A 26837-nucleotide genomic window follows, 5' to 3' on the forward strand; every position below is an offset into this window, starting at 1 on the left:
ATCCCTCCGCATTGTTTTTGGTGGGTTGGTGTTCTTAACTTTTGTAAGTGTTCTCGTTATTTTGTGGCATCCTGGTTTTTTTATAAAACAAGTACCCTATGATTTTTTTTTTTTAAGTTTGAGAATAGTAAATGCTCTTGTTTGGGGGCAAACCTTTCCTATTAGCCAGAGACCATTCCCTTTATACTTCCCGGGGGGCTGCCCCCACCACCTCAAGGAGGTTCTTTCTTCCGTCCTGAACATTGGATATCGACCTCTGAAAAAGAACTTCATGCTTGAGTTTATCTTGTTTTCACACCACGTTATTTTCAGTGTATTTCAAGACCATATGACATTGTTTCATAGACTTCCAAGTAAGCAGTAACAAAGAAAATATTTGTCTACTCTACACTTTTCCCAGCAATTTCTGGACCTCATTTCAAAGAGATGCATGTTGCCTGAATGTTAATGTGCTATTCTTTCTTCCAGAGAAATCCAAACATGTTATTTGTTTTCACAGGAGTGTTTATACTTAACACGTTTACATTTTAGGTCACATTTGCTCCGCTCCTTAAACGACTTCTCTAAGAACTCTTTCTTTCTTTCTTTTTTTTTTTTTAGCTTATAATCACATTAACAAGCTACCGCTAATGAATTCTTCAGAGCCCTGTTTTGTTTTTTTTAATTTTTATTTTAATAGTCGACAGTTTCTTTGCAGAAAGGAAAGAGCATTTGAAATAACATTGGATATTTTGCCAAGTCTGTCAAATGAGTAGCACTTCCACTTTCTCAGTTCGGTCTCATTAAAATTGTATTCTAATTCGGTCTTCACTCTGTCGCTGGCTTCATAAGTCATTGCCTACTCATTACTTGTAGTGCGGGAGATGAAATTTATTCAAACCCGATAGCTGAGATAAAGAATTGAAAGGCAGGCAGCTGGGAGAAATGAAATTAGCCTATTTTAGTGCTTTTCCGGCTGGATTTTTGCACAGCCACCCATTAGGACACGTATCCATTTGCATTTCTGACACTGTCTATGTTTGGTTTCTAGATTTTCATTAATATTATATCCTGAAAACAAAAATACAGAGATTCTCCCTTTCCTTTATTTTTTTTTTCTTGTCTTAGCACTGAAATGTCACTGAGTATCTGAGTTGATTAAGAGGAAAACATGATTTTCTATAGTTTTCTATAATTATAGAATCATTAAAATCGCCCAACAAAGATAAATTGTTTCATTGTGTTACAATTCATATTGGTGTCTCTTACAGAAAAGGACATTAGTGACAAAGAGTAAATGTTATACCCTCAGAACGGTTGGAGGGGAAATGGACTTAGAGCATAATGTGACTTACAAGCAATTTCACACGGAAGCCAGGAGGGAGCTACGCTTTCTAACCTAACCTCTCCGTCTCCAGCTTTAAATGTCAAAGGAACACACTGAGGAATTCCTAATTTTGAATACAGAGGAGTTTTTGAAGAAAATCGACTAAATGCATTGTACCTTCCATTATAAAATTGAGTTGTTAAGGAATTATATGATCTAATTACGAAACTTGGTCTTTTTGACGACTCTGATTATGAACAGATATTGTCATTAGGTAGCTAATTAAATTGACAGCAATCACAAGCAGTAATTTAGAAATATATTCTAAATTAGTTTCTATATGAAAGCAAGGTCTTTGTTGATCTGTGTATGTGATTAATGTACAGTGTCATGAATTAGCTGAGGGATTTCTGCATAGAAATGTATGCATTTATATAAAAAAAGAGATTTATTTATTCTCCAATTCTGAAAGTAAAAGATGCATATGTACTTAAATATAAGTACCAATGCATTTTTTTCCTGGTTACTCAAAGAAAATATAGGAAGAACAACACATTTCCTAGAAATGTGATGGTTAGTTTTAGGTTAGTTCTCAGCTTCTGTACATACAGTGCAGTGTGTATACCCAACCTGGAAACTTTGCAAATAATATTTACGGATTTAAATTTAAGTAGACAGAGCCTGTCAAAGTAGTATGTGAGATACGTGGACAAATCTGTCAAATCCACTGTCATACAAAACTGCAAAATATTTTATGTGACTAATAAATTTTGCAGATAAGCAGTGAGCCAGAGTCATAAACAAATTTGTCTTTAATGGAGGTGTTTTCTGGTAATGGTATCTAGACTGGAAAGGTGGACCCTCTTGAGAGCATTTAGCATGGTGGATTTTTATTTGCTTTTTATATCTTTCTCAGTGTGATATTTGGTTCATGGTCTTTGTCATGCTTGTACCTATTAACATTTTATAAAACATCTAGCAGAGGAGGATGTACAGTTGTAATCTAGGACTAACCTAGAAATTAATAGGCCACACAAGGCTAAGCCCTGGCATGATTTAAGAGATTCTGCCCAAAGGATTACATAATAGATATACTATGCAACGTATATACATATTATGTAAGTAAATCCCAAACACCGAAACTGATGTGGACTCAAACCTTTACTACTATATGAATTATTCTGCAATCTGTATTTATGGGTTCCAAGATAAAGAGCAATCCTGTGCTATAACTAAGACACCCAGATCCATTTCAACTCTGTATATCTACCCCTTCTCCTCCTCACCTTCTCCCCTCCAGGCCCTTGGAGAAAGCACAGACCCCAGTCCTATAGTCTGTATGGCCTACATCAAGCAAATAGAACTGATAATAATGTGGAAACTGATTTGTTATTCAAATACAGCATTTTTAACACCAGGCTTGGATCTCCATAACCATTTGTAACCTAAGCCTCAAAAAAGTATAGAACTAAAGAGCTCTATTGGGAAACATACTGAGACAATGTACATATGTTCCTACAAAAGAATTTGATCTATTTTTTCACTTGCGAAGATTTGTCTCTATTTTCAGTCTATAAGAATTTAGTTTCCAATTATATTAAATTATTTTATGTGGCTCCTTAATTTTTTTATTGGAATAACAGCTGTACCAACTGCACTTTTACAAAGCAACAAGGAAAGAATCTGTTCCCACCCCAGAGTTCCATGTTAACCAGTTCCTTCTCACCACAGAGGAAAAAAAATACCTACAGGGAGAATGAACGAAATAGCAAAGGGCTATTATGGATCTACAAGAGGCCCGATGCATGAAATTCACGCAAGGGGCTCGGCCCCCACCGCGGTGGCAACTGCCTCTGTCCAGCCCCCACCCACTACAGCAGCCGCCTCGGCCCTTGTAGCCCTGGCTTCGTCCAGAAGGTCTTTCCGGAAGGACATCCAGTCTAATTAGCATATTATGCTTTTATTATTATAGATTGTCAGTCTAAGGCCCTGCTGTGGCCACCAGTCCTTGGGATTGTCTGTTTCCTTGGAACTGGTAGCTCTGAGTGCTGGCTTTGGCAGGGAGGGACGTCTTCCACATGGTCCACAGGTCCATTCTCCTGGTTAACTCGGTCATGGTTGGTTCACCAATCTGTTGCCGGAGAATTTGGTGGATTGCCTTTCTCCATCACTGATGCAAGTGGGGTACTTGGGATATCTTGAGAAAAAGAATTTTCTAAGACTCGAATGGGAGAATGAGTGATTTCTATTTGTGTAGAGTTATATTCCTCAGTTTACAAAGTCCCATGACGCTCAAACCAGTCCTGGAAAAGGTGCAGCTGGGGCTCCAGAAAAGGTAAAAGCAAAGCCAGTGTCCAGAGTTTCCATTCCACATGGGAATTGAGTCTGATGTAGCATCAGGCTAGTTAAAGTCCATTAGTACATTGTGTGGAGTCCACATGGCTGTGGGCCATGTGGGTGAGTGCAGAGCCAACAGCTCTAAGAGAGAGAACTCTCTTTGTTTAGGAGTTAAGTATTTTAGATTTTGTACTCTTGCAATGGCCACACCTATTTGGCCAATGATTAGTTCCCAGGTATGAGTAATAGACAAGTACCTTCCCATGTCACTCAGACCTTACTAGTCATGCATCTATTGTCTGGTCCCTTCCCCCAGTCATCTGCGGGGAACAGATCTGGAGAGTGTTAACAGCTTTCTGCTAATTAATAACCAGGTTATTAAAACAGTATCAAGACTACAGGCTGTATCTGTCTTTTATGGTTGGTGCTGATTAAATCTATTTAGCACCAGTGACTGCTATGGTTGGTATCAAAGAATTTGGTTGATTATTTGGTTAATATTTCCTCAATAGTTACATGTCTTCTCATAAAATCTACCCACATTAAGGCATTTGTGAGGTCAGACTGAAACAGGGAAATTTTTGAGAAAGTGGGAGGCCTCCTTGGACTATGCCCACATTATTCATATGAAGAGGCATACCCCATCTCCCTCCATTCGCTTTAGTGCATATCACACAAAACAGTACCTGTCTGCTTCCTATCACTCAAAGAACTTCGAAAAATTGTCTGCCCTACAAGATATTTTTTCTTTGCCCATTTTTTTTTTACTTTTATATTTGACTTTCTTGAGATGTGATTTTATCTTTCTTTGATGAATTCTAGTAGTTGAACCATCTCTTACAATCAGAAAAAGTGTTCCAAAATAGAAAGATTTTCCTTAAGCATCAAGATGAAGCTTCAGACCTACTGGCCTCTGTCTGTGAAAAAATAAAATGAGTCTTTAAAAGGTAACTGGTTCCTAATCAAGAAATGAATGCCCTCTTCCAAGGCAATATCTTCATCCACTTTTCTACATTGTAACAGGCAGTATCCTCCCAGGTTTTTACTCACCTGGACTTTTCATCTATTTCTTCCATGTCCCCTTTACCAACATGCCTTTTACTTCTCAGATATTAGTGCACTTAGTCATCACAGATGAGCAAACAAATTCAGGGACATTAAATGGTCAGCTCTAAAACAATCACACCAAAGATATGCTTTTGAGAGGGAAAAAAAATGTAATGTTCATTTTCAAAATTTTTAACCAGTTTCAAAAAGAGGTAAAGTCATGACTCTCATATAAATATAAAATGAACACATATTATTATGGAACAAAAGTTCGTGTGCCTGATGCTTCAAATGGTCAAAACTCAAAACATCAGTTTGGAATAAGAAAAGTTATTTGATCAAGAAGGCACCAAATGAGAAGATGGGAGACCTAATGGTGTCTCAAATCCATCCTGCTTCTGGTATTAAGTTAACAGGGTTTTTTTTGTTTTTGTTTTTGTTTTGTTTTGTTTTGTTTTCAAGGAAAACAATTTTAAATATCATAATATTACATGCAATAAAAGCTAATATTTAAAGAAAAAAATATTTTAATTATACTAATATTACCAAAACTGTACTAACATAGTATAATATCACAAAAGTTGTAGGAAATATTAGAAATAACAGGATTACTTCTATTTTATTCTAAAATTTTTCCCCCCTCTGGCTCTATTTGGTTCGTCAGATTATGTTGTTCATTATATATCACAATGAGTGAGATCATGTGATATTTACCTTTCTCCAACTGGTTTATTTCACTTAGCATAATGCTCTCCAGTTCCATCCATGCTGTTGCGAATGGTAAGAGTTCCTTCTTTTTTACAGCAGAGTAGCATTCCATTGTATAGATGTACCACATTATTCTAATCCACTCATCTGCTGATGGCCACTTAGGCTGTTTCCAAATCTTAGCTATTGTAAATTGTACGACTATGAACATAGGGGTGCATATATCCTTTCTGATTGGTGTTTCTGTTTTCTTGGGATATATTCCTAGAAGCAGGATTACTGGGTCAAATGGGAGCTCCATTTTTAATTTTTTGAGGAAACTCCATACTGTTTTCCACAGTGGTTACACCAGTCTGCATTCCCACCAGCAGTGCAAGAGGGTTCCTTTTTCTCCGCATCCTCGACAGCACTTGTCATTTGTTGATTTGTTGATGATAACCATTCTGATAGGTGTGAGATGGTACCACATTGTGGTTTTGATTTGCATCTCTTGAATGATTAGTGACTTTGAGCATGTTTTCATATGTCTCTTGGCCTTCTGTAGGTCCTCTTTCAAAAATTGTCTATTGCAGTCCTTTGCCCATTATTTGATTGGATTGTTTATCTTCCTTTTGTTGAGTTGTATGAGTTCTCTGTAAATTTTGGAGATTAAACCCTTATCAGATATAACATTGGCAAATATGTTCTCCCATGCAGTGGGCTTTCTTGTTGTTTTGTTGATGGTTTCTTTTGCTGTGCAGAAGCTTTTTATTTTGATGTAGTCCCATTTGTTTCATTGTCCTAGAAGCTGTATTGGTAAAGACATATGTCTGATATTTTGCTGCCTATGTCTTCTAAGATTTTTATGGTTTCCCATCTTTTGTTTAAGTCCTTTATCCATGTTGAGTTTATTTTTGTGTATGGTGTAAGTTGGTGGTCTAGTTTCATTTGTTTGCATGTATCTGTCCAACTTTCCCAACACCATTTATTGAAGAGACTGTCTTGACTCCATTGTATGCTCTTGCCTCTTTTGTCAAATATTCATTGAGTTAATGGCTTGGGTCAACTTCTGGGTTCTCCGTTCTATTCCATTCGTCTAAATGTCTGTTCTTGTGCCAGTACCAGGCAGTTTTGTGTTTTCTATTTGTGTTATGTCATTCTTTATCACTGACTGTTCTTTTTGCATAGTTACTATATCTTTTTTCATGCTGTTGAGCATCTTTACCATCATTACTGTGAACTCTGTTTCAGATAAATTTTTTAATCTCTGTTTCATTTATCTCTTCTTCTGGAGAATTCTCTAGTTTCATTTGGAGGTTGTTTCTTTGTCTCCTCATTTTGGCTTTCTGATTGGGTTTGTGACTGTGTATTAGGTAGATACTCTACACCTCTCAATCTCTAGTGCAGGAGAGTGTTAAAGGCTGTTTCTGACTAATTAGATCAGGCAAAGGCTCAAAGCCTCTAGAGACTGCCTCTGCTTACAGACTGATAGGATTCCAACTTGATTTGCCCCCAAGGCAATCGTCCACATGTGGCCAGAGATTTTTTCAACAGTTTGGGGCAGTTGCTTCTGCCTAGAGGGTAATTGTTATTTTTAATCTCTTAAGTGGCCTCAGGGCAAGGTGTTTTCCAATAGAGTGTGTCAACTGTTTTCCCCAGCAAGGCAAATGTCTATGTGGGAAAGATGTCCTCCACTGCTTGAGGGAATGACTCAGCCCAGGAAACTTAGGGTGTCTTCCTTCTGGGCTCTATCCCCCAAGTCCCCAGTCTTGGCTTCTGCCCTCACATCTCCAGTCCACCTCACCCTCCCTCTGCCAGAGCACAAGATGGGTGGCTCCACAGGGAATGTTCTGCATTGGCCCTTTAAGAGGGTGCCTGAATTTTCAGCTGTTACTCTCTGGCAGACAGCACCCCACTGCTTTTCACAGCCAGATGTTATGTGGGTATCCTCCTCAGTTTTGGTGCTCTCTGCTGGGGGGCCCAGCTTGGGGATTAGATCCCAGAATTCTCAGTAGCAGCCCCCCACAGCTGAGATATCTCTCTGGGACTTCAGTTGCTCTCTGTGGGAGCCCAGCTAGCCCTTTAGCTCCTCTGCCCCTCCTACCAGTCTCTATGTGGTCTCCACTTTAGGTCCTCGGGTATCAGGGTTCTCTCATGCAAGTTTTCCATTGATTATTCAGGAAGTTTTTCTGTATTTTAGTTGTAATACCAGTTTGTTCCTAGGAGCATGTCCATGCAACATCCACTTACTCTGCCACCATTTTTAATCCAATCTAAGTTAACGATTTTTAAGGGGTTAAGAAGAACAACTTTGTGGAAGTGCTGGTGAGGCAGGTTCTAATTGGAGGACCTTGGAACTTGGCCCTTTATGGTAAAGGAGCGTCAACAATGGCTCTTCCTGGACAGCAGACCCTTTGCATCTGAAAGGGTTCCAGTGTTCAAGTTCTGGTTATGACCTACTCCTTTGGTTCTATTTGTTGGGGTGGGAAACTTTGGTTTCCAGTGCAGCTAGAGGTTAATGTTCTCTCCTCTGTGCTTGCATTGGCTACAGGACTTGCAGTTTTGGTCTATTGTATCTGAAAAGCAATTCAATGTGTCATTAAACAGTATAGGACCATTTTGAGTTAATTCTGTGGTTACAATATCAAAGATTATTTTTAAGTCATTAATTAAAGAAGAGAACTGGTAAAATATTATAATTGGTTCAAAGGAGAATCCCAAGAATAGACACATAGATTAGGAATACTGAAATGGATTTGCAAATGTATGCAAGACTGCCTTCTTCTACAATGGAGGAGCCAAGTTGAAACTCCTTGGGGCACACTTGATTTGCATGTTTGCAGATAAGAATTTTTTGCATGACCATCAGTTTTCTACTTTCTACTTTACAGAGTAGTAAAAATGTGCATAACCTGTCAAGGCTGAAGTAGTCCCTGGGGCTCTAGCATTCCATGGAGAGGATATCCAGTCATTTATTTTGCTTATTCTGAAGTTTCACATTTTTCTTTACAGATTTGTTGAATCTCCTCCTTGATATAACAAATGAATGAATGAATACTCTTGATTAGACTTGTCTATACTTAGGATTATTCATTCATTCAATAAATATTATTTCTTACCTACCATACCTATATCCTTGACTATATTCTGGGTGTGAAGATTCTGCAATTAACAAAACAGAAACACCTTTGTCTTATAGTCTAATGGAAAAAAGTAAAAAAATGAGTAAGTAAACAAGCAAATTATAAATACAGGCTGAGTAAAAGATAGGTTTACAGTCGTGTGTATTGCAACACAGAGTTTATCCTTTATTATTGTTAATTATTGTATTATTGTCCATACACACAACTGTAAACCTACTTTTGTCCCACCCTTTATATGTCAGGTGGTATTTAGTGTTATGGAAGAAAATAAAGCAAAACAAGGTAGCATGTATGGGGAAGATACTATTTTAAAGAGGATGTTTAGGAAAGATTTCACTGGTAGAAAGTTATTTTAGCAGAAACCTGAAGGCAATAAGGGTCAGTTACACAAATCTCTAGGAGAAGAGCTATGTAGGCAGATAGAGGAGCAAGTGCAAAATCTAAGACAGCAACAGAGTTAGTGTATGTAGAGCCAGTAAGGAGGTCAGTGTGAAGGAAGAAAGAAAGTTAGAAAGCAGGACCAAGGAAAGGAGAAGATAGATATGGCAATGAATATTCATCACCTGTGCAGGGTCAAAGTTCAGATTGGCTTCTGAATTCCGTGACATTCAGGGCAAAAAGAGAAAACTAAACTATAAGCTTTACTAATGGTAAGTGACATGATTTTTTTTCTCATTATTTATTTTTCTTCTTGTATGAAGCCATTAATTGCTCAGTCAATAATTAATGGCTGTAAGCTGTAGCACCACATTAAACTTTCATTCCATAATGCTAGGGGCCTACACATTTTGGAAGAAAATTCAGAAGGGAACTAAGTCTATTTAGGAAACAAAGCGCTCTGTAGCTGGAAGTATGTGATTTCACATTGGTAAGGCATTCTATCAAATTTGAACAGCTTATTATGGCTTTCTTAAAAGGAATTTGTATTTGTATTCATCCTCAGTTTTCAGATCTAATAGCCAAGCCTAAACACTCTGATTTGCGATTTTTCTGATTCACTGTTATTCAGGATTCTTTTTACCTTTTATCACAGGAGACTAAGAATTCTTCCGTCCCTTCGTTTCTCAGGCTTCTTCTTTCCCATTTTTTAGGTATTTTGCCCAAAACAATGGTGAGAAGTTAAAAGAAAAGAAAAACAATTCAATCCTACGTTCATATAAAGTAGAGAGTTACCAGCTTCCCTAGTATGTGGTGGTTGTGGTTGCTACTGTTGTTATGACTATCCTGTCTTTTGTGTACCTTGAGTGGTTCTTGCTTTTAAAAATGTTTATCCAGTGTTTCACATAGTTCCCATGACTCCCTGCTGATAAAGCTTCAGTGTAATTAAAGTATTTATATGAACACTGCGGAATTCAACTTGCATTATTTAGACACACAAAGGAACATTCCTGGCATTTCCAAGTCACAATTGTGTAATCCAATGACATAGTGTTACTTAATTTAAGAATACCTTTACACCCAGTAAAAAATAAAAGTAAAATTGCTTTGTTTTCTTTTTTTGTTAGATGATATTCTTCAGTTAAACTAATTTCACTGGATTATACTTCAATTTGGACTGAATTTTCTAAACTAAGCAATCTAAAATAGTCCTGCTAGACTATATTTGCTTATTTAATTAACTTAGGGAAAAAGAGCCATATCTGGACTGAGAGAAAGCTAACTCATCACCATTCAAATAGGCCTACATGCAGACTTTTTTGTTTTGTTTTGTTTTTTTGCCTTTAAGTAAAGGCTTGCCCTTTGACACGTCCTCATTAAGGAAATAAATGTAACATTGAATAAGTTCATGTCATTATTTTGGAATTATGACATGAAGGGGAAGAAATATAACATGTTAGAAATTTTGGTAAGAATTGATTTACAAAAGAAGTGGCCACATTTGTTTTTATTGTGGTTAAAGCTCTAGTTTGGGAAAAGACTAAAGGGCAAGGAATTGGGGAATTTATGGATGAATGTGGATCTAATGAAGAGAGCCCATTGGTTCTACAGGCCAGGGTAAGATTCCCACAGTCTTGAACAAACAGTTCTCAGCCTATAATTTCTAAGCCTTTGTTTTCCCACTTTGGAATTCTGACTACAGGCATGTTACCAAGCCAACTGGGTTCACTACAAAGATCCAGCAATGCTCTTTTTATCATGAAGATCAAGACAACAATTGTGTGCCTACAAGAAAAGAACAACTAAAACCATCTAACAAGCATTAAAAGGACAATTCTAGAGATAGTTGCCTTTGAACTTTAATAATGGGCAACATTCAGTCTCGAGATTTGAAATTCCCAAGTTAAAGGAATTCATTACCAATTGCCTTTCCATGTAATTATAAGAGTTGCTGGCAGCAAGTATATTCAGCAGCATTAATTTTGTCAAATGGAATATTTTGCAGTCATGTTGAATTCCCTACAATGACCGTATTATATAAATCCACATTGTAGACTTAGTTTTGTTTATTATAGAGTTCATTTATGAAATAGAAGAAATCTAAGTTTCACTTTGGCTTTACCCCAAACCATAGAAAATAGAGTATTCTTTTACAAAAGCTTGTTCTGAAATATCACTTCCTGAATGTGAAAGTATGCTGTTTGTACAGATACATTCCATTGACATGCGCAATGCCCAGCTGAGAAAATAAAAAAGGGTAGTTAATCTGGGCATTTCCCTCTCTGTAGCTGTGACCTGTGAACAATTTCAGCTCCATGTAGAAAAAAATAGGAATTTCCATTTTTGTGTAAACACTTCATTTTCTGATGGCATGGAAGCAATTTAAACTGAATCGATGCAGGCATCAGTAATTCAGAATAAATCTTCTATTTGAAGAACTTGGACCACTTTTGTTTGTGGGGGCCTATATCCAAACCTGAGAAAGAGTTTCTGGGATCCAGTCATTCCTTATCATGAAATCCATGACAAGCCATTTTTGTGTGCATTTCTTGTGAGTGTGCATTTTATTTTGTTTTCCTACATAAGAAAGATTAGAGAACCAGCTACTTTGGTGTTTTATTTTTGGGGAGGATTGAGTGAGTTTTGCATTGGCCAACTCAAAGCAAATCTTAAATAATAGTAGATTGGTAAGATATGCTCTTAGAGAAAAGTTTCTGTAAGTCAAATCTGACTTTTTATGGGGGTAATATAACATTATATGCCCATCAAGACCTTGATGAAAAACATTTTTTTTAAAAAAGGAGGGGGGCATAATGTGCATATTTATTTCATAATAAACAATTTGTCTATATTCTGCATAGTATAATCAGGTTCATAGAACAGCCAATTCGATATATTTTATTAAAGAGATCTTAAAACAGGAATTGTGTCTGCGTCCAACAGTCCAAAGGCCCCAGAAAGACTAAGGCCAGGCAAGTGGAGAGGAGAGACAAGGAAGAAGGAAGGATTTTATATGCCAGGGTGCAAAAGGGGAAGCCAACTAAGAAATGTAATTTGTGACTTGTCTGTTTAATAACATGAATAATAACATGGGGTATTCTTAGCAAAGGATTTTGGGTATGAATTGCTGTAAGTCAAAATCTATTGCTGTTATGCATATTATGCTTTAAAATATAGAGAAGATGAATTGAAAGCAATATATGAATGATGCATATCAGGCTTTATTTAAGCATACAAATTTATTTAAGTTTTATGTGACATGGGAGTCATCATCTATAATAATAAGAGTGTAATATGCTACTTAGACTGGTCAAAGCCGGGGCTGTGATGGAAGCCTTGGTCCCAGGTGCCTGCTGGGTGCCAGAGGGAAGCCCGGGTCCCTGGTGTCAGAGGGAAGCTGGTGCCGGCAGCCAGGGGAAGGAAGGCCTACTCTTGCACGAATTTCATGCATCGGGCCTCTAGTAAAGAAATGAAGACCCAAAGAAACAGTTAAGCCTAAGTGTTGATGAAGAGTCGAAAGTCATGAAAAAATGTGATTAGAACAAAAGGGTATGGCAGTCGGATTCCAGCAGCAGATGCAGTGCGCTCGTCTTTCCAGGTTCTTCTTGCTATCTCCTTTAGCTTCCAGAAGCATGGCCTCTGGTGTGGCTGTCTCTGATGGAGTCATCAAAGTGTTCAATGACATGAAGGTACATAAGTCCTCGACACCAGAGGAGGTGAAGTGCAAGAAGACGGTGCTCTTCTGCCTGAGTGAAGACCAGAAGAACTTCATTCTGGAAGAGGGCAAGGAGATCCTGGTAAGTGATGTGGGCCAGACAGTAGACAACCCCTATGCCACCTTTGTCAAGATGCTGCCGGACAAAGGCTGCTGCTACTCCCTGTATGATGCAACCTATGAGACCAAGGAGAGCAAGAAGGAGGACCTGGTGTTTATCTTCTGGGCCCCTGAGTCTGCACCCCTTAAGAGCAAAATGATCTATGCCAGTGGTCGGCAAACTCATTAGTCAATAGAGCCAAATATCAACAGTACAATGATTGAAATTTCTTTTGAGAGCCAATTTTTTTAAACTTAAACTTCTTCTAACGCCACCTCTTCAAAATAGACTCGCCCAGGCCGTGGTATTTTGTGGAAGAGCCACACTCAAGGGGCCAAAAAGCCACATGTGGCTCGCGAGCCACAGTTTGCCAACCACGAATCTATGCCAGCTCCAATGATGCCATCAAGAAGATGCTTACAGGGATCAAGCATGAATTACCAGCAAACTGCTACGAGGAGGTCAGGACCGCTACACTCTGGCAGAGAAGCTGGGGGGCAGTGCTGTCATCTCCCTGCAGGGCAAGCCTTTGTGCTCCCCTCTAGCCCCTGCCTGGAGCATCTGGCAGCCCCAGACCTACCTTTGGGGGGTTGCAAGCTGCCCCCCTCCTGCCAGACCAGCGGGGCTAGGGGGATCTTAGCAGGGGGAGGGCAATCCCTTCACCCAGTTGCCAAACAGCCCACCACCCCCTGGACCTTCCTTCTTCCTCTACCCCTGAAGGTTCTGGCCTTCCCAGACCGCTTTTGATCTGATTCCTTTTGGGTTGAAACAGACCAAGTCCTCCCCACCCCAGGCACCCCAGTTTTGGAGAGAGCCTGTATTTTTTTAATGACACTCCTACTTGCAACCTGTTCTTCCCCTTTCCCATGCTGCCAACTTCTAATCGCAATGGTGACTCTGCTTGTCTGTTTAGTTCTGTGTATAAATAGAATGTCGTGAAGATAACCCCTCCCCACACTGCCTGGTTCCCCTCCCCTTTTCCACCTGCTCTCAGCCACTCATGGAAGCAGGACCAGTAAGGGACCCTTAATTTAAGAGGGAAAAAAAAGAAAGAAAGAAAAGAAGAAAAAAAAAGAAAAACAACAATAAAAAGCCTCACTTAAAAAAGGGAGGGGTGGCGGGAGGGGGGGGGCGAGTTTATGAGCTAAGGGTAGTGAACTGGGAGAAACTTAGCAAGTTCATTTGGATTCCTCATGGTGTCCCTTTACCTTCAGAGATAAGGATGTTCCTTTCCTCCAGCTATAGGAAGGGCACCTCCCTCTCACAGGAGAGTCTCATGACTTGCTTCAAGGAAGAAAGGGGAGGTGAGAAAGTCCTTCCTATCCCTGCTATTTCTCAAATTATTTCACCTTAAAATATTCATTATGCCAAGATGGCATATTTTGGGGTAGTGTGTTCTGAATGCCATCAGTGTGTGTGTGTATGTGTGTGTGTGGTGTATGTGTATGTGTATGTGTGTGTGTGTCATAAAAACACATACAGGTACACCCAAAGCTTCTAATCTGTCTGAAGAGTTAAAAAACAAAACAAAACAAAAAATCCTATGGATGCTATCAAAGTATATGGTGAGCTCTTACCTTTCTGCCATATTATAACTTATATATAGTTGAAATATCCATGAATCTTTGGTTTGACTATGTAATTCTGAGGACTTGCCATTAAGAATGTTATCTTTATGGATCAATGCATAAATTATAAGACTTTAAATATAGTGTTAGTACTTCTAGGTTGACTTTTGTTTCCTCAAAAGTTATACATGTGTTCTAGCTAACCACACATCCATTACCCATCAACTTTTGTAGTTTTTAAAAACTAAAAGCAAAAGAGAGTTCAGCTTAATCCCTTTTTGTTTCTCTTATAGAGAAATATTTCTAATACCCAAAGTAAAAATTTTGTGAGAAAAATAAATACTTACTCTGTATTTCCATCTCTAATGTAAAACAATGATATGCCCCACCTGAACCATGAAATTAACCTAGAGTTCCATTCAATTACAGATGAACTGTTTCTTCCCTTTTCAGTTTTCACTGCTGCTCAGGGCAGTACATGGTACCCTAAAAGGGGGACATGGTCAATGATTGCACTTTTCTGACAAGAACAGCCACAGACAGTTTTTCATTTACAACTTACTGTGGCCCAGCCCTCATGATCACAGCTCCCAGAACCATGATCTGGGCCTAAACCAAAGCAGCCATCTTTACATGTCCACTAGTCTGGGTGTCCAGCTCATGACTTCAAGCTAGTAGATAAGCAAGTAGGAAGAAGCAGAGATAGAATATCTAAGTTCTGGTCACTGTTTTTCATGCTTTAAATATATTATTTCCACTCCTTATAAAACCCTGAATAGTAAATATCATTATCCCTATTTTACAGGTTGAAAAACTGACAAGTAGAAAAATTTAAGTAACTGGCACATCATCATGTACCTATGAAGTGTCTGAATAGGGATTCACACAAACCTCTGTCTGACCCCACAGATTACAAGATAGTTATTTTAGACATGTGGTTAAAGATTATTTGGTGTAAGTAGATTGTAATCTGTAAATGGAAGAAGTCCAGCAGCTGTCTGGTAAACTGCTAGGGTGAAAATTCTTGAGCTTCTCAAGAATCAAGGATTGTTTCCTATTTATCTTGACATCTCTCATAGAAAGACTAGCTCAATGTTAGCATCGGAAGTGTTCAAGGAATAAAGATTAAATAAATTGTGCATTGGTTGAAATATATTTTTAGTTAGAAATGACATTAAAAGAGTACTTTCATGTAAATATAGGATACAGATTTAAAAATTTGTATTATGTTAGAGAGCATTTAATGATATAACACAGAAACCATTAGCTGTTATATTCATTAACTGTTCCCTAATTTATTACATTATTTAAGAGAAAAATAAATTAATGGGTTGATGAACTCTTAAAATGGCTTTGATCTTGATACATCTCTAAAACTCAATTTAAAAGTAAAATTGTAAGATTTAGAAAACATATGAAAAAAATTATCATTTATCTGATCATTTAAAACCTAAATATGAGCATAAGAAACCTGTAAAGTCAGTGGATATGCTAATGAATGGCTCACATGTTTGGCAAAATAAAACAAAATCTAGTAATAAGAAAATTGTATGTGATACTGTTTACAAAGCATTTTCCTAAGTTTCTCAAAGTTCTTCATAACAGAAATCAAAAGATAAACATGGTTATTGTCAAATTTTGTGAAATATTTTTATATTAGAGCAAATGAATCTAATATAGATAAAAAGGCAAAATATGCATTGATTTTTTAGACATTAAAGAGGAAACCTTGCCAGGACTGACCAGCAGCCCCCGAATGGCAGATGAACAGATTATTCTGACAGTTTCACTGTGAAAGAGAAGCTAAGGGACAGCCCGGCTATAGCAGCCAGGCAGCCTCGATTGCCTGCCTCATTAGGCCTTTATTGGAATTTTTATCTTTAGATATAATCAATAGGTGAATAATCTTGGGAGGACACATGTGTTTACATTGTCCTCTAGGCAAGGGCATCCAGGGATTAAAAATAAGGATTCCAGTAAACACCCAGGGGTCTGTACATGCAGTCTTGTTTGGAAAGGTTAAGGAATAATTAGGGGTGCTACCTTCAACACTCCCCTAAGTCTCTCCTAAGTTGGAATTCCGATAAACAGGGCAGGCAGCCTTCCATACAATTCCCATTTCTCAGAATGTTCTCCTTACAAACTTTCCAACCAAGTCTCATGCTTCCCAACAAAACCACAATAAAGTTTTCTCTAATATGTACTTGTGGGTTTCTCCCAATTCCTCCCCTACCTACCATGAAAGATAATGATTAAAACATTTTAGAAGAATTACTGTATATTATCATCTTTTCTATTCAGGAGAACCCTGTGATGTATTTGTGATCATGCCTAATTTATAGAAAAATATAGAGGCACTGGAAGTTAACTTGCTAAATTGTGGAGGGAAAGGTATTTTGTTTTTTAATCATTTATTATTTTTTCATTACAGTTGACGTACAATAATATATTAGTTTCAGGTGTACATCCCAGTGATTAGACATAATATAACTTAGTAAATGATCATCCCACTAAATCTCATATTCATCTGACACCATAAGTAGATATTAGAATATTAGTGACCATACTAGAGTCCTGGTGCATGAAATTCATGCACTGGGAGGGAGGGTTCCGTAGCCCGGCCTGCGCCCTCTTGCAGTCTGGGACCCCTCAGGGGATGTCCGACTGCTGTAGGGAGTGGCCTAAGCCGGCAGTCAGACATCCCTCTTATAGTCCGTGGCCCCTCGCTCCTTACTGCCCTCCTCCTCACTGTTTCTTACTGCTCAGCTCACTGCTTTTTAGCACTTCCCCGGAGGCGGGAGAGGCTCCTGCCACTGCCGCTGCACTCACCAGCTGTGAGCCCGGCTTTTGGCTGAGTGGCACTCCCCCTGTGGGAGCACATTGACCACAAGTGGGCAGCTCCTGCACTAAGCATCTGCCCCCTGGTGCTCAGTGCGCATCATAGCGACCAGTCATTCTGGTCATTTTGCCATAACGGTCACTTAGGCTTTTATTATATAGATTCCCTATGTTGTACTTTACATCTCTGTGACTATTATATAACTGCCAATTTGTACTTCTTAATCTCCTCACCTTTTTCACCCATCTCCTCAACCCCTCTCCCATCTGGTAATTATCAAAATGTTCTCTGTATCTATTAGTTTGTTTCTGTAGTGCTTGTTCATTTACTTTGTTTTTAGGATTCAATTGTTGATAAATTTTATTATTCATACTAGAGGTCCAGTGCATGAAATTCATGCATGGGGGGGGGGTCTCCTCAGCCCAGCCTGCACCCTCTCCAATCTGGGACCCCTCGGGCTCCTAATCGCTCACCTGCCTGCCTGCCTGCTTGGTCACCCACACTGCCTCTGTGTGCTGGCCTGATCACCCCTAACTGCCCCCCTCTGTGGGCTGGTCACCCCCAACTGCCCCCCTGCTGGCCTGGTTGCCCCTAACTGCCCCCCCCCTCCTGCCAGCCTGGTTGCCCCTCACGGCCTCCCCGCCAGCCTGGTCACCCCATGAAGCCTACTGTTCAGTCGTTTGGTCATCCCTCACTAACCCCACTGCCAGCCTGGTCGTAGGCAGCCATCTTGTGAGGGCATGAGGGTTAATTTGCATATTACCTCTTTATTATATAGGTTTTTCTCCTTCTTCTTCTTCTTCTTCTTCTTCTTCTTCTTCTTCTTCTTCTTCTTCTTCTCCTCCTCCTCCTCCTCCTCCTCCTCCTCCTCCTCCTCCTCCACTCCTCCTCCTCCTCCTCCACTCCTCCTCCTCCTCCTCCTTCTTCTTCTGCTTTCATAAGACTCTTTAACATGTCATGTACTTAACATGTCATGTACTACTGGTGGTGGTGAACTGCTTTAAATTTTTCTTGTCTGGGAAGATCTTTATATGTCCCTCAATTCTAAATGATAGCTTTGCTGGTTAGAGTAATCTTGGTTGTAGATCCTTGCTTTTCATAACTTTGAATATTTCCTCCTAATCCCTTCTGGCCTGCAAAGTCTCTGTTGAGAAATCAGCTGACAGTCTGATGGGGACTGCCTATTAGGTAATTACCTGTCTTTCTCTTGCTGCTATTAAGATTCTCTTTTTGTCTTTAAGCTTTGCCATTTAATTATGATGTGTCTTGGTATGGGCCTCTTTGGGTTCATTTTGTTTGGGACTCTCTGTACCTCCTTGATATAAATGTTTATTTTATTTCACAGGATAGGGAAGTTTTTAGCCATTATATTTTCAAATAGGTTCTTGATTCTTTGCTCTCTCCTTCTTCTGGTATACATATGATGCAGATGCTGTTACACTTCATGTTGTCCCAACAGTCCCTTAAACTATCCACATTTTAAAAAATTCTTTTTTTCTTTTTGCTACTCTGATTGGGTGTTTGTTGCTTCTTTATATTCTAAATTGCTGATTTGATTCTCAGCTTCATCTACTCTACTATTGATTCCCTGTGAATTATTCTTCATTTCAGTTAATGTTTCCTTCATTTCTGACTAGTCCTTTTTTATGGTCTTCATGTCCTTTTTTATGCTGTTGAAGTTCTCACTAACTTTCTTGAGCATCCTATAACATTTGTTTTGAATTTTGTATCTATTATTTTACTTACCTTCATTTCATTGACTTCTTTTTCTTATTTTATTAGTTAGTTTCTGTTTGTCTTCTCATTTTGACTGCTACCCTGTGATTGTTGCTATGTATTATGTAGAGCTGCTATGTCTCACAGAATCAGTAGAGTGGTCTAATGTAGGAGGTGCCCTGTAGGATCTAGTGGCACAGCCTCCTTATGTACCTAAGCTGGGCATTCTAGCTGTGCCCCCCTCCCCCCACATACACACAACCCTATGTACAACCTCCAGTTGTAGTTGAGCTTTGATTGCTGTTGGCATGTCAATGGGAAGGATTTACCTCCAGGTCAATTGACTGCAAAGACTGACTGGGACCACTGTGGAGGATCAGCTGTGCAGGGGCCCACACCACAGAGCAGGACTTACTTCAGCAGGTCTCTGGTGCACACTGAGATGCACAGATAGGGCATAAGCTATTTAAAATGTCTATATTTGAGGCATACCTTGGTAAGTAAAATAAAGGAGAATGATACTGAGAACAAAGAAAGAACAATTCAAGGGCCTTGGAGCACAGAAAAGCTGGGAGAGCTGCCATAAAAGCTGTGTGGAGACAGACAGGACCCCAACTGAGAAGAAGACTTAGTACCTACACCTTGACCTTTAGATCAATTTCCTGGCTATTAATATATCTCAAATCAGGGCTATACTTCACCAAGTCCAGTGAGGCAACACTGCTGCTCCCCATATGTCCTTTGGAAACTTTTCAAGATAAACAGAAGAGATATGAATAGCATTACCCCTGAGGGAAATCACATATATCACATATCTGTCTCTCCTTTCTCCCTCTTTTCTTCTCTCTCCTCTCTCTCTCTCTCTCTCTCTCTCTCTCTCTCTCTCTCTCTCTCTCTCTCTCTCTCTCTCTCTCTCTCTCCTCTTTTACCTCTGTCTCTATCTGTCTCTATTTCTATTTCTCTTTTCTCCTGATCTTTACCTGCCTTAGGAGACAAGACTGCCTGCTGTGGAGGAAAACTGAGCACTTTGATGGATTTAAATCCTCTCCCACAGCAAGTGGATATGCAACCTAGTAATTCAGAGTTAGTATGCTCTCAATAACACATGTTAAAATATAGTGAAGTCAACAGAACAAATTTAAAATAAGAAGAAGAAGATTTCTTCAAGCAATTGCAGAATCTCTCTCCAACACTAAATTCAGAAAGAAGATTTATACTAAGGGTTATGGAGGAGGGGAAGAAGGGAGGAAGGAGAATGAAAGTAATATTGCCAAATGGCTAGTAGTTAAAAGCTCTCTGCCTTTGGGCCCTATTTTTTTTTTAAATCTTAACAACATTCCCTTCAAAAGAACTGTGAATGATTACTCATTATTGCCTCAAAGATATCCTAACATTATTTAGTAGTTGGTTTTAGAGCAATGCAAGAGGAAACTGTTTCTCTTAGTACTGAGTGATAGCTCAATGATATTTAACTGGGCTTAAGGGAACAAAGCCTTCTGATTCTCAGGTGTCAATCTTTCCTCTCAAGTCTGGCTTCCTGTGTTGCTGTAACTACTTCCCTTGCACTATAAGAAGCAGAAAAACAATTTGAATATGAATTTGAAGTGGAATACAACTTAGTTTATACTGGGCAGTTAGACAATTTTCGTATTTCCAGAATCATTGCACATTTGAAGGGAGCATCAAAGTCACCTTAGCTTTGCCTTGTGAGTGGATATAAAGTTGTATTTCTTGGCTGAAAATGACCCCAAAAAGCAAGTGAACTGCTGTGAGGGTTATGGCAAGGAAGAAGACATGAAAGGGGTTAAGAATAAAAATATGTTACCCTAATAAATTTAAGGCAATATACTTAATGCCACTGAATTGTACACCAAAAGATGGTTAAAGTAGTAAATTTTATGTTATGTACATATTACCACAATAAAAAAAAAAGAAACAAAAGATCTTCAGGTTTATGAAGGTCCATAGAATGGGTTCCTTCTGCATGTCAAAGATTTATGTCATTGTTATATATATATTATTACTGATTGTTATATATTATTACTGATTTTTTTTTTTAACAGAGAGGAAGGCAGTGGGATAGAGAGTTAGAAACATTGATCAGCTGCCTCCTGCACACCTCCTACTAGGGATGTGCCCGCAATCAAGGTACATGCCCTTGACAGGAATCGAACCTGGGACCCTTCCGTCCACAGGTCAGCGCTCTATCCACTGAGCCAAACTGGTTAGGGTTGTTATTGTTCTTAAATGGAAAGCAAAAACAAAAACACAACACAAAATGGATGATCCAACAGGCATAAACAAAATCCTTCAAGAAAATTATATTTAATCTCACTTTTAACAATCATTACATAATAAAGAATATAACTAAAAGAGTATAAAACCTGAAAAAAATCATTAAATAAATATGATGAAACAAAATTCTAAAAAAGGGGAGATCTATGACACTTTCAACAATAAAGATATGTATTTTTAAAGTTCTTCTAAACCCACAATAAGTAGTAGGGGTTGTCATTAGCAGATTGTATATGAGTTTTGAGATATATTGAAGCTTTGAAAACTGATTTCTCAGGTAAATTTCACAGGCAGTGGCAGAAAAGAGGGAAGAGTCACAAGAAAAAGGGAGAGAGAGACAAAAAGAAGCCCATCTGATAGCCAGCTATGCAGGGGAATAAGAAGAGATAAGTGAGAGTAGAGGTTGAAAGGTTTGAAAAGCTAAAAATAGAGAATGTAATCTGGGATGAAAGAAAATGTGTGTGAAACCTGACGGTGATTGTCGATGTCTCATTCTCTGATCTAACTTCACTCCCACTATCAGTGAAGGGGATTATTGATGGTGATGGGGAGGAAATGTGGGACTGAGTCCCAAAGAAAGGTATTTTGGCTGCGGATCTTTAATGTGCTCAGCAGAGGAGAGATGAGAACAGGTAGAGTAAGAACAGGGGCTGGCAAGAGCTGCGGCAGGAAGCAGCCCACACGAGGCAAAGGTTTGGACAGGTTTCCAAGGGGAGAAAGGGACCATTGCTGGCATTGATGCCGAGCAAAGCACAGCAGGATTTGGCAAGAACAACCAGGTATGAAAAGATGGAAGGAAAGATCATTGAAAGATACGAATGAGTCTAATCTGGTAGCCAGAAGAAAAAGGTGATGAGGCAGATGAACAGAAAAGATGGAGAAAATAGAAGATGGCTGTAACAAAAGCAGAAGTATTAAATTGGTGTTTAATTATTAATTTAGCAATATATTAAATTTAATTGTTGCAGATTAGCTGCCAGGCAGTGCGAGAGAATTAATCAGCCGGGCACTCAGAGAAAATTCAGAAAAGTTGCCTTTATTGCAGATTGCACTAGTGCCATGACTCAGGGGAGTCAGTCTCCAAATCCTGAGTGATGAACATGGACGAAGCTTTCCCTTTATACCCTTTAGTTCCTTTGTCCCCCAAACATGGATCAGGCTTCCCCCCTGAGTTGGGATGGGGGAAGTGAGACCACACCCAGAGGTGGGCCAGCGCTGGCACCAGCCCCTCCAGGGATTGTATATGGTTCATGGTTTATGGTCTCTGTAAAATGGGAGTATTCCGGGAAACAGGTTCTCCAAGGCAGGATAAGAGTGGAGTTTGATAAGAATGGAGTTTATCGGCAAGCACGGGTGTACGTCAGAAGGCAGGTTACTGGCACAGATTCAGATAGCTAGCCCCCAAAATGTCTTATTTTCCCCTTCATACTGGCTTAAATTTCTATAAATTCTAAAAGTGTAAACAGCAAAGATAAGGAGATGAGTTAAAATGAAACTTCCAAAATCTTCTCACATGGGAAAAATCTCTCGCTCCTCTAACCACACACAACAAATTTGTTCTGTTTAAGAGGGTTTTGTTTTGCCTCAGAACTTTGCAGCATTTGATTGAAATAGTCATTCATAACTTGAACCTCATTTAAAGCTCCTTGGTATATACCCTAGTGTAAAAAAGCACCATGTATAAATAACCAGGCACGTACAGGTCTATGCTTTTTTTACTCACCATAATAAATATAGTGTGTTTGGTGTGCTTCATTCCACCAAATAAATAATGTGTTCTGCTCCTACATTACACCAAATAAATCAATGAAAACAAATGTCTTTCTGCAGAATAATTTGGTCTTAAACTCCTAACCATGTACCAGGAAATAGATCTCCGGTGTTATTGAGCAAGGATTGTAAACAGCACCGTGTCGGTGGTCTCTGTTTATTGTTTTGTGTAACTTTGCGGGGGGGGGAGAGTATTGTTTACCAGAGTAAAATCCTTTTTGTTAAAAAATAAAATAAAAGATTTTTATCTTTCATTTAGGTTAATAACATACCACCTATATTTGTCAATCAAATTAGAATTACTGTCAGCCGGTAATGCATTTTAGTTTAGCCAATATCAGTCAGTCCTGATTTATTTGCTTAATACAAATCTAATTGAGTTTCAGCCTGTTCTTCTCCTTTCAACTGTTAACCAACCAAGTACATCTTTAATTTCCAAGACCGATGGTGTGGTAGCAGTTGAGAGGAAGAGTGATTTGCATAAGGCCCCAGAAGGGTGCCAAAACTCTTCACGCTTTAAACAACAGCCTTTATTATTCTGTAAGTGGATGTGTTGAATTTTCATGCTTTTGTTTCCAGTTCAGCCCTGACAGAAAAAGAATAAAGTAGATTTTGCCAGCACCCCTGCTGTGCCCTGGGGGAGAAATTCAATGTGCCTCATTTGTCTTAATTGGAGAACCGCCCTCAGCACCAGCTTTTTCGATGCATACATTAGCATAACAGACAGAAAACTCAAGCCCACTTTTGTAGAAGTAGTCTCCCCCCGACACACACCTCCCATCTTAGACTAATAAAAACCACAAGAGGCTAGGAGCACAGGTTTCACCTCCTGGATTTCTCCGAGTCGCTGCTGTAAAACGCTCTGTACAGGAGAGATGCATCAAGCCTATTTTATCTCTGCACTGTTATTAGAGCCGGTCGTGAAAAATGTGATAAATATCACCCGTGACAGAGAGCTGAAAGCTTCTCTTTATTCTTCATAATGTGCTAATCCTATATACTTGTTCTTTGACGGGTTATGCTGCCTTTTCAGAGGGGAGAGTTGGTTCTACACAGAGGCAAATGTATAGCTGCTGAGAATGGGAGGGAGAGCAGAATGTAACACCCCCAAACATGTCACTTTGGCAGGAGGATTATTTTGAGGTAATGGCAATCAAAACCCAACAGATTCAGGAAAAGCTCTTTGCCTCCATCCTCACACGCCTACATTTACATTGGAAAGGAAGCCTATACCGTGAAGAGAGCTATTACCAGAGACAGCTTTGAACCTAAGAAGTTTATCTGCATAACAGGACAACCTTTCTTTTCCAAATATCTGCCTTCCTGTGAATGGCTTCCTCCCCTGGGGTCCTCAAACCCCTACTTCTTTCCTTAGCTCAAGAAGTTATATGAGCCTCAATTACCTGGCTGTGGTTTGTATCTTCATATCTTTATGAAGCTCCCATATGTAGGTAATTAAACGTGGTTTTCGCCTGTTAGTCCATCTTATCTTAGTTTCATTACTAGACCAGCCAAGAAACCTAGAAGGGAATTTTTTCCACCCCTACTAATGAATCTTAAAAAAGAAAAGAAAAATTCTTACCAAGCCGAATTTATTAGCACTAAAACAAACACAGTTATCTCAGTCCAAGCAAGATTTTAAACCCCATGCCAATTCATTGGAGAAATATTAAATCCATCTTCTCATTTTTCATCTCACAAAAGGGTTCTAAGTCTGTATGAACAGCCTGCACCGTTTAAATCATTCCCCTAATCCAGGCCCTTCCAGTATCTGATAGAACTAATGAAATTTCAAGGTAGGTGTTTCTAAAGAAATATTTTGTTTACACGTTCCCAAGACTGGTATTAATTCTTTCAACACATCTGTTTAACCTGCTTGCCATTGCCAGAGCGTGAAAGAGATGGAAAGCATGGGGAAAGATATAATTTCTTAATAAAACATGGCATGCACATTTTCTTGGAAATATGGCTGCCTTTCAAAAAAACAATGAATCCATATTTTGTCTTGATTTTTCTCCAACAGGCCTAATTTACCACGTCAGTCACATGCCGCTCTCACTAGAAGCTTTCCAGGGATTTCAAGTAAGTTGTGAGGCTTTTTTGTTAAGAACTTGTTCTGTATTGAATGATTTGTATGCCAGTTTTAAAAATAATTATCTTTTGGGTCAGGTCCTTGTGGGTAAATGGTAGGCAAAATCATTTTGGAATAATAATTTTGAGGTGCAGAAGGAAGAAAGAACCAACCAATTCTTACTTCTGTGTACTAGTAATGATCATTGTATGCAGATTTCAAATGCTTGGTACACTTCATGGGAAGTCTGAAGGCAAAACTTAGGGATTGATACACTCTTTCCTGCCCCAACCCTCCTCCCTTCACTTTCCATTCACTCAACCCCAATAAGCATTCCAAGAGGCTCTGATGTGTTGGTACGTGTTGGAGACTAGGAATGAAAATGTTTGCTTTCTTTTGTAAATTAATCTAAATATAATCATTTGGCTTTATCTGTCCTGTGAGAGGATTTCAGCTTTTCACTTTAATACTGGTTTCATTTACATTATAAAAATAACAAGCAGTTTACCCAGCTTATCAGATAATCCCTGCTGCTTTTTAAACATTCCAGCCACTCAGAGTTCTCCTTCAATCTTTCTCCTCACCCCTCTCTCCTCCATGCGGTGCCTCGGGTCTGCACTCTCACCTGATTCACTTGGCCCAGCCTGTCCTGCACAACTGGAGGAGAGATGGTCCCGGGAACACTTTCTCCATCCCATACTACTTGGTTTTAGATTTTCAATTACAGTTGACATTCAATATTATTTTATATTAGTTCCAGGTATACTGCAACGTGGTGAAACATTTATGTAATTTATGAAATGATCCCCCAAAAAGTCTAGTACCCACCTGGCACCATACATAGTTATGATAAGAATATTGACTATATTTCCTATGCTGCACTTTATATCCCCATATTTTGCACTTCTTAATCCCTTCACCTTTTCACCCAGCTCCCAGACCTTGTCCCATCTGGCAACCCTCAGTTCGTTCTCTGTCTCTACAGGTCTGTTTCTGTTTTGTTTGTTCATTTATTTTGTTCTTTAAATTTCACGTACAGGTGAAATCATTTGGTATTTGTGTTTCTTTGTCTGACTTATTTCACTTAGTTTAACACCCTCTTGGTTTATTCATGTTGTCCCAAATGGCAACATTTCATTCTTTTTTATTGTCAAGTAATATTCCATTGTATATATGTACCACTTCATTACCCATGTATTGATGGGCATTTGGGTTGCTTCTATATCTTGGCTATTGTCAATGGTGCTGCAATAAACACAGGGATGGATATAACTTTTAGAATTAGTGTTTTGGATTTCTACAAATAAATACCCAGAAGTTAAATTGCTGGGTCAGAAGGTACTTCCATTTTTCATTTTTTGAGGAACCTTCATACTGTGTTCCATAGTGGCTACACCAATCTGCATCCCCACTAACAATGCATGAAGCTTTCCTATTCTCCACATCCTAGGCAACACTTGTTATTTGTTGGTTTATTGATGACAGCCATTCTGACAGGTTTGAAGTGATAGCTCATTGTAGATTTAATTTGCATTTCTCGGATGATTAGTGACTTTGAGCATCATTTCATATGTCTATTGGCCATCTGTATATCCTCTTTGAAGAAGTGTCTATTCAGGTCCTCTGCCCATTTTTTAACTAGATTGTTTGGTGGTGTTTTGGTGTTAAGTTGTATGAGTTCTTTATAAATTTTAAATATTAACCCCTTATTGGATATATCACTGGCAAATATCTTCTCCCGATCCACAGGTTGTCTTTTCTTTTGGATGATGATTTTGTTTGCTCTTTATTTTTTTTTTTTTTTGATAAAATGCAAATTTTCTGGGAGTCGGATTTACTACTATTCCTAACAACTTTCAAAAATC

At 38.8% G+C, this 26837-nt stretch overlaps 1 pseudogene across 1 annotated transcript; it reads left to right on the forward strand.

Annotated features, from left to right (window-relative positions):
• Nucleotides 1-12498: 12498 nt before the first annotated feature.
• LOC307110621 (cofilin-1-like) lies at nt 12499-13353 on the forward strand (annotated as a pseudogene). The gene is made up of 2 exons: nt 12499-12882; nt 13080-13353. The product of its transcript is annotated as a cofilin-1-like (transcript).
• The last annotated feature ends 13484 nt before the right edge of the window (nt 13354-26837 follow it).

Source organism: Cnephaeus nilssonii (assembly GCF_951640355.1).
Source record: "Cnephaeus nilssonii genome assembly, chromosome: 2".
Lineage (NCBI taxonomy): Eukaryota > Metazoa > Chordata > Mammalia > Chiroptera > Vespertilionidae > Cnephaeus > Cnephaeus nilssonii.